General features: G+C 37.7%; 5 non-coding genes across 5 annotated transcripts; all 5 read left to right on the top strand.

Annotated features, from left to right (window-relative positions):
• Positions 1-7983: 7983 nt before the first annotated feature.
• Positions 7984-8101, top strand: LOC142167607 (5S ribosomal RNA). The gene has a single exon (XR_012697701.1). It is a non-coding gene; the product is annotated as a 5S ribosomal RNA (ribosomal RNA).
• Positions 8102-8626: 525 nt separating this feature from the next.
• On the top strand, positions 8627-8744 carry LOC142167604 (5S ribosomal RNA). Its single transcript, XR_012697699.1, has one exon. It is a non-coding gene; the product is annotated as a 5S ribosomal RNA (ribosomal RNA).
• Positions 8745-9268: 524 nt separating this feature from the next.
• On the top strand, positions 9269-9387 carry LOC142167678 (5S ribosomal RNA). Its single transcript, XR_012697766.1, has one exon. It is a non-coding gene; the product is annotated as a 5S ribosomal RNA (ribosomal RNA).
• Positions 9388-9911: 524 nt separating this feature from the next.
• Positions 9912-10030, top strand: LOC142167576 (5S ribosomal RNA). The gene has a single exon (XR_012697696.1). It is a non-coding gene; the product is annotated as a 5S ribosomal RNA (ribosomal RNA).
• Positions 10031-10556: 526 nt separating this feature from the next.
• On the top strand, positions 10557-10672 carry LOC142167582 (5S ribosomal RNA). Its single transcript, XR_012697697.1, has one exon. It is a non-coding gene; the product is annotated as a 5S ribosomal RNA (ribosomal RNA).

Here is a 10672-nt window from a genome sequence, read left to right as displayed (position 1 = left end):
TCACATCGCGCGTACGTAACCCCCACAACAAGTAGCACACCTTAATATACATCACTTAGGGGTAATTTTCCCCTCACAGAGTTAGACAAGAGACTTACCTCGCTCCGAAATTGCATAACCGGCTCCAAAGCCCTCTAACACCTCAAATTGATGTGTGTCGCTCCAAAACTAGCCAAACAATGTGCAAACCAATAAAAATATACTCTAATACCCATAACAATTCAATTTAGACAAATTCCCAACTCCGCTCGAAAAGCCGATAAAGCAATCATCAGGTCCACGTGCCCGGATTCCGAAACTTTTCGAAGATAACTATTACCCATGACCTTACTATCTCAAATATATAATTTATTTCCAATTCCATGCCCAAATTCGTGGTCAAAATCCAAAAATATCCATTTTTAGGTTTTTCTTCAAAATCCCAAATTTCTACAAATTTTCATGCTTGAATCCATGTATAAATCTTGTATTTAAATCACAATACACGAAAATCGCTTACCTTGACATAGATGATAAAAATCCCTCCTAGAAGCTCTCCAAAATCGCCCCAACCAAGTAAAAAATGGGGGGAAATAAGCCAAGTCTCGTTCTTAAATCAATTTGCCCAGTCCGACCTTCGCACATGCGGTCAAATAGCCGCATCTGCGGCTCCGCACCTGTGGAAATTCCATCACAGGTGCGCGTTCGCTTCTGCGGTCCATGCGCCGCACCTACGCTCATCGCCCGCTTCTGCGTTGCCCACTTTGCACTTGCGCCTTCGCAGGTGCGCCCAAATGTTCCGCACTTGCGGTTGCTGACCAGCCTCCTCTCCTTCGCACCTGCGAGCTCGCACCTACATCACTTTTCACGCAGGGAGAACTCCCGAGGAACTGCCTCGTAGCCTCAAAAGTAAATGTGTAGTGAGAACTCCCGAGGAACCGCCTCGTAGTCTCAAAAGTAAATATGCAGGGAGAACTCCCGAGGAACCGCCTCGTAGCCTCAAAAGTAATGTGCAGGGAGAACTCCCGAGGAACCGTCTCGTAGTCTAAAAAGTAAATATACAGGGAGAACTCCCGAGGTACCGCCTCGTAGTCTCAAAAGTAAACACACAGCTCAAACCGACAAATATAACAGTTAATGGCAAGATTTCTACAGTTATACTGATAAAGAGCAAGGAAAAGCAGGAAATCAACTAGGCATGCATCACAGAGTTCAAATAAGCAATTAAAGTACGTAGACATGCGATATTAGACTAAATAGGATAACTACACATATTGGAATAGCTCAATTAAAAATGAAAACAGACTAATACTCATTTAAACTGTACAACTCAAATTAAAGGAAAATAGGTTGCTACTCAGTAAAAATAAATCGGGTTTTACAACAAATAGCCTGTGTACGTACTCGTCACCTCACGAACACGACGCTCATATATCACAACAGTACCAAAACGCTCATATTTAGGCAAGCCACTTACTTCGAACCAAGCTCAAATCAATCTGTAACAATGCTTCTTCCACGAATATCCGACTCTGAATAGCCCAAATCTAGCCAAAATCAATTAAATACCATAAATACAACTATAAGAAATTAATCTAATTAATGAAATCAAAGCTAAAGCAAGAAATTAAAAAATCGCCCCAAAAAATCTCCTCAGGCCCACATTTCGGAATCGGGTAAAAGTCACAAAATATGAACACTCATTCCCTCATGAGTTCACTCGAATCAAAATTATCCAAATCCGATGTCAAAATCTCAATCAAAACCCAAAATCTTAGTTGAAGAACTTCTTCCCATTTTTTCCCAAAATTTCAACCCAAATCCGAAATTAAATGATGAAATCAACCATATATTAGTGGAATATAACCATAAATGAGTTAAGAATCGTTACCCAAAAATTTTCTCTGAAAATCCCTCAAATAATCGCCCAATCCAAGCTCTCAAAGTCCCAAAATCTAAATGGAAAAACAACCCTCGAAATCCTATTTTCTGCCCAGCAAACTCGCTTCTGCGAGCTTTCAACTGCACCTGCGGTACCGCACTTGCGGAAAGCTCATCGTAGATGCGAAAATGGCTTAAATGGCCGGAACCGCATCTGCGAGCTTTGGGCCGCACTTGCGAGCCCGCTCCTGCGGCTTGACTTTCGCACATGCGCTCACAGACCTTCTTGACCAACAGCGCACATGTGCCCTTCACTCCGCACGTGCGATCCCGCACCTGCGGTTTCTCCACCGCAGGTGCGAAAATACCAGAAACCAGAAGCTTCAGCCATTTGCCTAAGTCCAAATTCAATCTGGTAAGCATCCGAAACAGACCCGAGGCCCCCGGGACCTGAACCAAATATACCAACAAGTCCTAAAACACCATACGAACTTAGTCGAGCCCTCAAATCACGTCAAACAACGCTAAAAACACAAATCACCCTCCAATTCAAACTTAATGAACTTTAAACTTTAAATTTTTACAACTGATGTTGAAACCTACCAAACCACGTCCGATTGACCTCAAATTTTGCACACAAGTCATATTCAACATTACGGACCTACTCCAACTTTCGGAATTGGAATCAAAATCCGATCCCGATATCAAAAAGTTCACTACCGGTCAAAATCTTCAAAATTCGACTTTTGCCAATTCAAGCCTAAATCAGCTATAAACCTCTAATTCACATTCCGGTGCGCTCCTAAGTCCAAAATTACCCAGCGGAGCTAACGAAACCGACGAAACTCCATTCCAGAGTCGTCTTCACACAGTTCCGACTACGGTCAAAATCCTAAGGCTTAAACTTTCGTTTTAGGGACTAAGTGTCCCAATTCACTCGATTAATAAATAGGTTCACTCTTTAGGTGATTTGGAGAAACCAATTTCGAGAAAAATTGGCTTTTCTAAACCGCCTTACCGTTTTAGGGACTAAATGTCCCAAAATTTTAACTTCCTAAGAATAACGATTAATAAATAGGTTCATTCTTTAGGCAAAGAATGGAGAGGGTGTAATAAGAAAGATGTAATTACTTATGAAAGTGTGGAATCATCACCGGAGAATTCAATAGGTCATAGAGCGACCAATTGCAGTAGTTTCTTAACTACTCATAAGGGGAAAAGAAATAGAAACATTAATTGACACATTGCTCTTTAGGATGGAACTGTAGCACGTACCCATAGCTTTCTCGTTTATCTTTGTCAACTACTTGTGAATCCAGAATTGGTACTCCTGCTTGTACACAAGAATTACATGTAATAAGTAAAACTTGATAATACTAATTAAACATGTAACATCAATTCGCAAGATGAAATAATACCATATTTGAAAGACCTTGTTCCTACATATGAAATAAATATCTAATTATGAATTGAGGTAATATTACACATTTAAATGCAATGAAAATATAGAAAGAAAGTGCAACAGGCAGCTCCAACCAAGCTAGATGAACCTATCCCTGAACAATGAATATAAGTTTGCACAACTTGATAAAAGCCAGAGTAATTTAGACTTGATACTCACAAACATGAACATGTCTGTGAGTCGAGGGTCTTTCGGAAACAGCCTCTCTACTCCTTCGGGGTAGGGGTAAGGTCTGCGTACACACTACCCTCCCCAAACCCCATTAGTAGGATTTTACTGGGTTGTTGTTGTTGTTGTACTCACAGACATGAACATGAGAGAAGTTATAAGCTTCACTTGGTGAGTTAAGACTCCACTGAAAGCATAGTTTGGCAGAATTCAAATTTTGAGCACTTCATAAGAAGATCTTGTTTTCTCCACTATTCCGATAAATAATTCCAAAATAAAGGCCTAAAATTTTAAATGATTCACAAAATATGATAGGAATAGAAATAACAGATAGAAAAGAAAGGAGGAGCGCTTGAAAAACAGAGAACACGGTAGGAATAGCAGTGCAGTCTTGTGTACACCGCAATACCCGTAAACCGTTGGAGCATAACACATCCATGTCTTATTTCACCTTATATCTGATGTATAATAAAGCATATGTTTACTAGAGTTACATCTTTGAAATGAAGATGCAAAGAAATAAACACATTTGTATTAAAAAAACATATAAAGAGTCTCATTTGTCAACACTTTCAGAAAACACACCATCTGAAAAGTGGTGTGTTAAGATTAGAAGCTTTCATTACTTAGAAGTTTTTTTTTGCCGAATGGTTGTGTCCTATCCTATTCTGTTCTTATTTACTTTTATGCATATTTTGTTTATATAGTAATGGTTAGATATAAGAGATGATTCTAACACAATCTGATGATAATCTTGGTACTCATCTTTCTGTCACATGGAATGCAAACATTGTGTTACTGCTTTTAGGTGATAAATGTGGTTTGATGGTTGTATAGTTTCAAGGTGATCATGATTGATAATTTCAAAATGTAGGGATATCATGGAAGCGTACTACAATGAAATCAAGAGTCTAGCAATGATCATCATATGTCAATTGGCAAAGGCTCTTAGGATGGATGAAAAGGAAATGATATAGTTATTCAGTGATGGTGTGCATTCAATAAGGATGAATTATCCGATGGAACGGTGGGAACTGATCCTACAAATGTGTCAGGAATCACCTCAGCAACTCTTTTCCCAGTTGGTTCATCAATCCTAGCAACAAAAGTAGTAAATTCAAAATAAGATGTATTTATTTATGGAAATGCTTAATCATGAACAGTAAATTCAACAGGTCATAGGGCAACCAACTACAGACGTTTCTTAACTACTCATAAGAGGAAAAGAAATAGAACCATAAATGACAGAAATTTAGCATTGAGTTTAAAAAGAACATTTGTATAAATATACAAAGAATCTAAACCTGATATTTGTATATGTTGTAGTTCCAGAAGTTCTCTTTCCAACGGCACAAGCAGAAAGTGGTTTCAACGTGAATACAGAGAGTATTCTTTCCAAGTGTAACTGTGAAAAGTGGAATACTAGAAATTTATAACTGAATTTAAAAGTATATCTGTATAAATTTACAAAGAATTTATATCTAATTTTTTAATATACTGTAGTTCCAGAAGTCCTCTTTCCATCAGCACAAGTGGATCGTAATTTTGACATGCCATTAGAGAGAGATAAATTTCTTAGTCAGAGCGTGCAAAGCTGTCAAAACCAGAATTGCAAAAATTCATAACTGAGTTGAAAGAATATCTGTATAAATGTACAAAGAATTCGGACCTGATATTTGTAGATATTGTAGTTTCAGAAGTCTTCTTTCTAAAGGCATAAGCGGAGCATGGTTTTGACGTATCTGCAGAGAGATATGGAATTTTTAGCCAGACAAAATAAGTGATTTGTAATACCTTTTAATCTTGTAGAACCAATTCAATCGAGAAAGTAGTGTTAAAAAATATATGAAGAACATAACAACAAATCCAGATTTTCAACTTAAAAAACAGAGAAGTAAAATGAATTACTAAGAAAAAAGTAATTTTGAACATTTTTTTTAACTATTTGTAGAACAAATTGAATCGAGAAAGTAGTGTTAAAAATATTTATGAAGAACTGAGCAATCTATCTATCCAGATTTACAACTTAAAAAACAGAGAAGCAAAACGAATTAGTAAGAATAAAAATTGATTTTAATACCTTTTCATCGAGAAAGTAGTATTTGAATTGTAACGATCTGGGACTTCCCCCAAACGAACAACCCGAACTTTCAACTTCTATTGCATTTTCGAAATTGTTATTTCTTTGATAAAATCACTATGAGTAGTCATAATTTGCATAATCCCTATGTTTTGTTGAATTGTTGATATACGTCTGCCTTTGGTTTAAGTATAGAGCATCAGTGGAAGAAACAGAAGTTGGCATAGTCACTTTTGAGAAGTTCTCGATGGTTATCGATCATGCGTAGGTTTAGATAGCGTAGGTTTAGATAAAATCTAAAATTTAGAGTGGGATATAAATCTGAAAATTTTTAAAATAACAATGAACTAAAAAACGTGTGTATTCACGTTCACATATAGATACGGTTACTTGTTTAAAAACAAATAACTTACCTGAAATATTTAGTTCACAAAAGTAGAATATTGAATTTTGTAGGAGATGTTTTCCCCAAATAGAGGTCTAATAGGATGCTTCAGACATTTTGGTTCTTTAAAAATAAAAATAACTGAAATATTTAATTAACAAAAGTAGTTTGTAAATATATAGGGTCTGATAGGATGCTTCTGACGTTTTGCTTCCTTAAAAGAATAAATAACTGAAATTTTTATTTAACAAAAGTAGTTTGTAAAAGATTTTTTCTCCAAATAATGCTTTGGTTCCTATTTTTTTGGAGTTATGTCCTAAAGTGCCAAATGTCTTATTTTCATGATGCCACTTGTCAAAAAAAGGGAGCTTCTGCCTCTCCTTTAATTAATAGATAGATATTTTTAGAAAAATAGGTATCATTGATTAGAAAATATTTTACCACATTTATTGCTGGTTAATAAGCATAACAAATTTAATTTTAAAATGGAAGGTCAAAATTGGTCGTCAGCAATGCTTATTTAATATTCTTAAGTTTAATTATGATATCAAACTGTCTCGACCCCAATTTTCCACCTTTGGATTTCTTGATGACACCTAGTTTCTAAGACTAGGTAAGCCTAACATTTAATAATAACATAACAGGAAGAACCAACGGAGATACTAAAATAAAACAGAATAACTCATAAACTTCCAAAATAGTACCTCAACAACATATTCCCAAAATCGGTGGAAACGAGTCATAAGCTCTACAGAATAATCTAGAATCTCTACTGCAACACTGTCTGAATAAGAAAACAACAAAATGAAATGATATGGAAGGTGACTCTGAGGCCTGCGAACGCCGAGCAGGTTTACCTTGAAGTCTCTGGAAGCCAGCTAACAAGTCAATCACTAACGTCATGCACGGGCAAACGTACTTGGATCTGCACAAAAGATGTGCAAAAGCGTAGTATGAGTACACCACAATGGTACCCGATAAGTATTAAGCCTAACCTCAGTAGAATAGTGACGAGACCAGGTCAAAACACCTATTAGGACATGATAAACAGAACAAATATAATAACGAGAAGTAAAGAAAAACTCGTTTGAACCCGATATACCTCGGGCTCACTTTAAATATGCAACTAAAGTTTTAATTTGCCTAAATTAACCTCCAAAATTATGCTGACTTTAAATTCAAGTAAGAGGTAGCTAACATTTACTCATTATTGAATGTTAGTGGAAAATGATATAGTAATACCGCATACTATGTTAGTATCACCCGTTTTTATCCAAAACATAGAGAGCACAAGCGCACAAAACTAATTGTGAATAGTTGAAACTTTAAACGGTCATAACTTTATGCTCAATTATCGGATTGACGAGATCTTTTTTTTGATTTCCAGTATTTTTTCGAGATCTAGCTGTACAAACTGCCGTAAGGCGGTTTGGAGAAGCCAATTTCGAGAAAAATAGCCTTTTACCCATTCAATTTGTATTTTCCCCCAAATTGGTGCAGACTATATAGTTCATTCTTATAAATTAAATATATGGAAAAAAAGAGATCAAGGTCGAAATGTCTGCGATACTGCGAATGTGTATGTCAATTTCAGTGTTTGAAATTCAATTTCAGAAAACGAAGCAAATCTCGTCAGTGATTAATATCTATATTTAAAATAGCATGAACTTGTAGATATGTGCAACTTGGCTCATTCGTTTATCTCTTACATTTTGGCTATTTATGTACCTCCGCTACAATGGTTCAAACCTGGATGAAAGCAACGTCTCATTTTACCTATCATTTTGTATTTCAGTGTGATAGGCATGTAGCTAGGCCTTACGGGCCCTCTAATTGTGATATTATCGTCGAGCGCGGCTTGTTGTTGTTGGTCAATGCCTTTGCCAGCGAAAAATAGTGGAAATCAAAAGAGGAATTGCGTAAAACGGATAAATGAGCGTAAAGTTATGTCGTTTGAAGGTTTTACATCTTCGCACCTAAAGCGGAAGGAGGAAAGGTATTAAGAGAATTTAGAGTGCAAGGAATGTCGGATGCGATCATACCAGCACTAACGCACCGGATCCCATCAGAACTCCGAAGTTAAGCGTGCTTGGGCGAGAGTAGTACTAGGATGGGTGACCCCTGGGAAGTCCTCGTGTTGCATCCCTCTTTTTAGGCAAAATTTATATCTTACTTCTTTTAATGTATAGGCGGTATGTCTAATAAATTCACAAATGAGTTTTAAGCAGTGTAAACGAAATAGATATTTTTTTTTTACACGAAATAACAATATTTTTGAAGGTAATAGTTATTAAAAAAATCAAAAAATCAATATATAGTAAATAAGGAAAATATTTACGGGCTTAACAACGCTGCACTTGACACGTCACTACGCCTTGGCCTCGAAGGCGACATCCGTAAAATGCCTAGTTGCGACGTCGCCGTTCCATGCGGCCTAGTGTGATAGGCATGTAGCTAGGCCTTACGGGCCCTCTAATTGTGATATTATCGTCGAGCGCGGCTTGTTGTTGTTGGTCAATGCCTTTGCCAGCGAAAAATAGTGGAAATCAAAAGAGGAATTGCGTAAAACGGATAAATGAGCGTAAAGTTATGTCGTTTGAAGGTTTTACATCTTCGCACCTAAAGCGGAAGGAGGAAAGGTATTAAGAGAATTTAGAGTGCAAGGAATGTCGGATGCGATCATACCAGCACTAACGCACCGGATCCCATCAGAACTCCGAAGTTAAGCGTGCTTGGGCGAGAGTAGTACTAGGATGGGTGACCCCTGGGAAGTCCTCGTGTTGCATCCCTCTTTTTAGGCAAAATTTATATCTTACTTCTTTTAATGTATAGGCGGTATGTCTAATAAATTCACAAATGAGTTTTAAGCAGTGTAAACGAAATAGATATTTTTTTTTACACGAAATAACAATATTTTTGAAGGTAATAGTTATTAAAAAAATCAAAAAATCAATATATAGTAAATAAGGAAAATATTTACGGGCTTAACAACGCTGCACTTGACACGTCACTACGCCTTGGCCTCGAAGGCGACATCCGTAAAATGCCTAGTTGCGACGTCGCCGTTCCATGCGGCCTAGTGTGATAGGCATGTAGCTAGGCCTTACGGGCCCTCTAATTGTGATATTATCGTCGAGCGCGGCTTGTTGTTGTTGGTCAATGCCTTTGCCAGCGAAAAATAGTGGAAATCAAAAGAGGAATTGCGTAAAACGGATAAATGAGCGTAAAGTTATGTCGTTTGAAGGTTTTACATCTTCGCACCTAAAGCGGAAGGAGGAAAGGTATTAAGAGAATTTAGAGTGCAAGGAATGTCGGATGCGATCATACCAGCACTAACGCACCGGATCCCATCAGAACTCCGAAGTTAAGCGTGCTTGGGCGAGAGTAGTACTAGGATGGGTGACCCCCTGGGAAGTCCTCGTGTTGCATCCCTCTTTTTAGGCAAAATTTATATCTTACTTCTTTTAATGTATAGGCGGTATGTCTAATAAATTCACAAATGAGTTTTAAGCAGTGTAAACGAAATAGATATTTTTTTTTACACGAAATAACAATATTTTTGAAGGTAATAGTTATTAAAAAAATCAAAAAATCAATATATAGTAAATAAGGAAAATATTTACGGGCTTAACAACGCTGCACTTGACACGTCACTACGCCTTGGCCTCGAAGGCGACATCCGTAAAATGCCTAGTTGCGACGTCGCCGTTCCATGCGGCCTAGTGTGATAGGCATGTAGCTAGGCCTTACGGGCCCTCTAATTGTGATATTATCGTCGAGCGCGGCTTGTTGTTGTTGGTCAATGCCTTTGCCAGCGAAAAATAGTGGAAATCAAAAGAGGAATTGCGTAAAACGGATAAATGAGCGTAAAGTTATGTCGTTTGAAGGTTTTACATCTTCGCACCTAAAGCGGAAGGAGGAAAGGTATTAAGAGAATTTAGAGTGCAAGGAATGTCGGATGCGATCATACCAGCACTAACGCACCGGATCCCATCAGAACTCCGAAGTTAAGCGTGCTTGGGCGAGAGTAGTACTAGGATGGGTGACCCCCTGGGAAGTCCTCGTGTTGCATCCCTCTTTTTAGGCAAAATTTATATCTTACTTCTTTTAATGTATAGGCGGTATGTCTAATAAATTCACAAATGAGTTTTAAGCAGTGTAAACGAAATAGATATTTTTTTTTTTACACGAAATAACAATATTTTTGAAGGTAATAGTTATTAAAAAAATCAAAAAATCAATATATAGTAAATAAGGAAAATATTTACGGGCTTAACAACGCTGCACTTGACACGTCACTACGCCTTGGCCTCGAAGGCGACATCCGTAAAATGCCTAGTTGCGACGTCGCCGTTCCATGCGGCCTAGTGTGATAGGCATGTAGCTAGGCCTTACGGGCCCTCTAATTGTGATATTATCGTCGAGCGCGGCTTGTTGTTGTTGGTCAATGCCTTTGCCAGCGAAAAATAGTGGAAATCAAAAGAGGAATTGCGTAAAACGGATAAATGAGCGTAAAGTTATGTCGTTTGAAGGTTTTACATCTTCGCACCTAAAGCGGAAGGAGGAAAGGTATTAAGAGAATTTAGAGTGCAAGGAATGTCGGATGCGATCATACCAGCACTAACGCACCGGATCCCATCAGAACTCCGAAGTTAAGCGTGCTTGGGCGAGAGTAGTACTAGGATGGGTGACCCCCTGGGAAGTCCTCGTGTTGCAT

The sequence above is a fragment of the Nicotiana tabacum genome, chromosome 12 (genome assembly GCF_000715075.1).
Source record: "Nicotiana tabacum cultivar K326 chromosome 12, ASM71507v2, whole genome shotgun sequence".
In the NCBI taxonomy this organism is placed as follows: domain Eukaryota; kingdom Viridiplantae; phylum Streptophyta; class Magnoliopsida; order Solanales; family Solanaceae; genus Nicotiana; species Nicotiana tabacum.
The sequence above is the reverse complement of the archived record's forward strand: the minus strand, read 5'-3'. Positions and strand labels throughout refer to the sequence as shown.